This window comes from Neophocaena asiaeorientalis, unplaced genomic scaffold (assembly GCF_003031525.2).
Source record: "Neophocaena asiaeorientalis asiaeorientalis breed wild unplaced genomic scaffold, Neophocaena_asiaeorientalis_V1.1 scaffold508, whole genome shotgun sequence".
Classification (NCBI taxonomy): Eukaryota; Metazoa; Chordata; class Mammalia; order Artiodactyla; family Phocoenidae; genus Neophocaena; species Neophocaena asiaeorientalis.
Window position 1 is genome coordinate 970,273 of NW_020172179.1, and position 4,918 is coordinate 975,190.

At 39.0% G+C, this 4,918-nt stretch overlaps 1 pseudogene; it reads left to right on the forward strand.

Annotated features, from left to right (window-relative positions):
* Positions 1–4,801: 4,801 nt before the first annotated feature.
* The window catches only part of LOC112410323 (60S ribosomal protein L31 pseudogene), a 29,448-nt pseudogene continuing 29,331 nt past the window's right edge, over positions 4,802–4,918 (forward strand).

Genomic DNA, 4,918 nt, shown 5'->3' on the forward strand with positions numbered 1-4,918 from the left:
AGCAACTGACAAAGGATTAATCTCCAAAATTTACAAGCAGCTCATACAGCTGAACATTAAAAAAAACAAACAACCCAATCCAAAAATTGGCAGAAGACCTAAATAGACATTTATCCAAAGAAGGTATACAGATTACCAACAGACACATGAAAGAATGCTCAATATCATTAATCATTAGAGAAATGCAAATCAAAACTACAATGAGATATCTCCTCACACCAGTTAGAATGGGCTTCATCAGAAAATCTACAAACAGTAAATGCTGGAGAGGGTGTGGAGCAAAGGGAACCCTCTTTCACTGTTGGTGGGAATGTAAACTGATAAAGCCACTATGGAGAACAGTATGGAGCTTCCTTAAAAATCTAAAAATAGAATTACCATATGATCCAGCAATCCCACTACAGGGCGTATACCCAGAGAAAACCACAATTCAAAAAGACACATGCACCCCAGTGTTCATTGCAGCACTATTTACAATAGCCAGGACATGGAGGCAACCTAAGTGTCCATTGACAGATGAATGGATAAAGAAGATGTGGCACATATATACAATGGAATATTACTCAGCCATAAAAAGAAACGAAATTGAGCTATTTGTAATGAGGTGGATAGACCTAGAGTCTGTCATACAGAGTGAAGTAAGTCAGAAAGAGAAAAACAAATACCATATGCTAACATATATGGAATCATAAAAAAAAAAGAAATGGTCATGAAGAACCTAGGGGCAAGATGGGAATAAAGATGCAGACCTACTAGAGAATGGACTTGAGGATATGGGAAGGGGAAATGGTAAGCTTGGACATAGTGAGAGAGTGGCATGGTCATATACACACTACCAAACGTAAAATAGATAGCTAGTGGGAAGCAGCCGCATAGCACAGGGAGATCAGCTCAGTGCTTTGTGACCATCTAGAGGGGTGAGATATTGGAAGGTGAAAGGGAGGGAGATGCAATAGGGAAGAGATATGGGGACATATGTATATGTATAACTGATTCACTTCATTATGAGGCAGAAACTAACACACTGTTGTAAAGCAATTATACTCCAATGAAGATGTTAAAAAAAAAAAAAGACAGTATGGTATTGAGCAAAAGATAAACACACAGATCAAGACATAAAAAAGGGTCCAGAAATCGACCCTACACACAAGTATAGTCATTTTTTGACAAAGGTACAGAGCCAATTTAATGGAAGAAGGACAGTCTTTTAACAAATATTAGTGGAACAATTAAATACTTATAAACAATAAAATAAATCGACTTAAATTCACACATTATACAAAGTTAACTGAAAAGGATCATAGATGTAAATGTAAAATGTAAAACTATACAGCTTTTAGAAGAAATCATAGGAGAAAGTCTTCAGAATCTAAAGTTAGGTGAAGAGTTCTAAGACGTGAAATGGAAAAGCATGATCCATATACTTTTAAAAAATAGTAAATTGGGCCTCGACAAAACAAAAAGCTTCTGCTCTTCAGAAGACACCATTAAGAGAATGAAGACAAACCACAAACTGGGAGAAAATATTTTCAGATCATATATCTGACAAAAGGTTTGCATTCAGTGTATATTAAGAACTCTCTAAACTCAACAGTAAAATAATAAACAATCCAAGAGAAAATGGGCAAGAGTTGAAAAGACACTTCAAAGAAAATGTACACATGGTAAATAAGCACATGAAAAGTTGCTTAACAGCTTTAGTTATTAGGGAAATACAAATCAATCACAACCTCACACTCACAGGTATGGATGTAATAATAATAAAAAAAGACACACAATAACAAGCGTTGGCAAAGTTGTGGAGAATTTCGAACCCTCATACACTGCTGGCGGAAAGGTAAAATGGTAGAATCATTTTGGAAAACAGTTTGGCAGTTCTTCAAAAAGTTAAACATAGAGTTACCCTATGACCCAGCAATTCCACACCTATATGTATACCCCAAAGAAATGGAAACATATGTCCATACAAAAATTTGTATACAAATGTTTATAGCAGCATGATTCATAATAGCCAAAAAATGAAACAACCCAAATATCCATCACTGATGAATAAACAAAATATTGTATATCCATAAAATGGAATATTATTTGGCAGCAAAAAGGAATAGAGTACTGATATATGCTACAACATGAAAGAACTTTTAAATCCTTATGCTAAATGAGAAAAAACAGCCACATATGACAGGGTTTTATTTATATGAATTATCCAAAATAGGAAAACCCATAGAGACAGATAGTACATGAATGGCTGCCTAAGGCTGGGAGGAGGGGCACATAGGTGATGACTGCTTAATGGGTACAGGATTTCCTTTTAGGTGGTAAAGTATGTTGGAACAAGGTCGACAACAACACTGTGAATGTACTAAATGCCCCTGAATCACACACCTTAAAATGGTTAATTTTATTTTATGTGAATTTTACCTCAACGATTTCTTTTTAAAAAGTCTGGAATCTGGGGCCAATTATTTCAACTATGCTCTCATGAGCACCCCATAGTTCACCTACCCTTTTGGGCTTCTGCTTCACTGGCTCTGACAATTGCTAACCAAGGATCAGTCATGGTTCCATGATTGCCAGTCTTCGTGGGGCCCTCAACAATCTCCAATTCCAGAAGTTGTTCCAAACCTTTACTGCTCACTGAAGCTAAAACCACACCCCTCTTCCCTTCATTCTTAACTAATGGCATTCATTTTATAATATGGAGTAAGTAGAAACTATCAAGTATCTCGTCCTTAGTCGGAGCTCAATAATTATGTATTGAACTGAGGAAGGGGCATTCTCCACTCTCCTATACTTCACTACCACCGATATCAACATCTGCGTCCTTTGCTCCCTTTCCTCTTGTCCTAAACAAGAGTTGCTCAATATTCCTCCTTCTCAAGCTAGCCTCCCCGTCACCTCCCATGGTTTCTTAATGCCCCCAGGTAGAGTGCAGATGCCTTATCAGGACATTTCCAGCCTCACGCTCCCTCACCCCCTTCACAGGGACTGCTTGCCCTGCATTCTCACCCCTCTCTGCCCTTTCTTTCACCTTGACTTGGCGAACTCAGAGTCAGTCTTCAATACCTACCTTAGTGCTCAGGAAACTTACCCTTAATCCCTCTGGCCAATGAAACTTACCACTGGATTTGATGATAATAAGGAAGTTTAGGGAAGACAGATTCAGTGCACATGCCAAACTGAAGCAGAGTGAAGGGTAAACTATATAATAACAGTAAGACATTATTTACTTTTTTACTCTCCCCCTATCATGAGTGGATAGTAGAGTTTTCCAGCAACATGGTAAGCTATGTATCAACAGATTGAATGCAGAAGCAGATATGAGAATTCAGCTGTCTTTTACTAAACCAACCATTAATGAGCTTCACAAAAATATAAAGCCATGCTCCTCTTCTCACTGATTTCTTTGGGAAAATAATATTATTTTTCATAAAAATGTTATTTGTGTTAATATGTATTGGTTTTATTATTTCTATTTTTAAATGATTTAAATATTTTTGAAATTTCTTGGTTTTAAATTTTGATACAATATACATCAATAGGTATGATAGGTAAATAAAAGCTCTTTGGGGCCCTCAATAATTTAGTAAAAAAGTGGTCCTGAGACCAAAAACTTTGAGAACCACTCCATTCCAGGGTTGCTAAGCAGAGTAGTGAGCCTGCCTGAGGCTGGGTATTGCATATTTGCAATGCAGTTGGTTACTCGGTTTTCCTCAGCAGCATCTATTGGTCCTGCAGCGGCAGGAGGAATAAAGAAAATGCATTGTTGGTCTGATCCAGTACTGGGGATCGGCAGAGTCGCTGTAGCAGGACTAGGTCAGGCTTTGTTCTTCTGAACAAAGAGGATAAATTGTCAGCTTAATAAATTACCCTTTACATTTTGCAAGAATTGGAACACTTAAGAGGTTTCTTGATCCTGAACTTCCTTCTCCTTCATAGATCCCTTCAGATGATTTAAATCTGGTTAATTATGTCCTTAAAGTAGTTTTTCCAGCTTCTTATCACCTAGCTCTTCTGTTTAGTGACATAAACAAATACCATCTCTTCAACTTCACATTTTGCTCTGCCTCTGATGATAAACCCATTCCTGGGTCACTTCAAATAATGGAGTTTGTTAAATTATGTACTCCTTGCTCTGACCAGATTATAAATTTCCACACAGCTTGGATATTTAAAAAAGGAATAGAGATGGACTATTGATGATGATTATGATGGCAGTAACACTGATCCGTTGATTCACCCAACAAATATTTTTTGGAGCATTTAGCATAAGACAGGCACAGTCCAGACACTGATGACTCAACACTGAACAAAACAGGCAAAGATCCCTCCACTCTTGGCACTTACAGTCCAGTGGGGGAGACCGAGAAGGAAAAATAAACGAAATAGAAATGATGGTAGATAATAATAAACGCTAGAGGGAAAGAGATAAATAAATCTTGGGAGATGATAGAAGAACAGGTGTTATGAGTGTCAAAGCTAGATGGGGTGATCAGAGAAGGTCACACTAATAAGGTGACGTTTGAATAAAGACGTCAAGGAAGGGCTTCCCTGGTGGCGCAGTGGTTGAGAGTCTGCCTGCCGATGCAGGGGACACGGGTTCGTGCCCCGGTCTGGGAGGATCCCAAATGCCGCAGAGCGGCTGGGCCCATGAGCCATGGCCGCTGAGCCTGTGCGTCCGGAGCCTGTGCTCCGCAACGGGAGAGGCCACAACAGTGAGAGGCCCACGTACCGCAAAAAAAAAAAAAAAAAAACTAAAGACGTCAAGGAAATGAATGAGCCACATAGTGACAGAAGAAAAATGGAATCCAGGCAGAAGGAGTCACAAATTCCCGAACGCAGAGGAGTAACTGGTGTGTTGACGGACAGCAAGGAGGCCAGCGTGGCTGCAGAAGGTGAGGAGGAGGGGCAGGGGGAG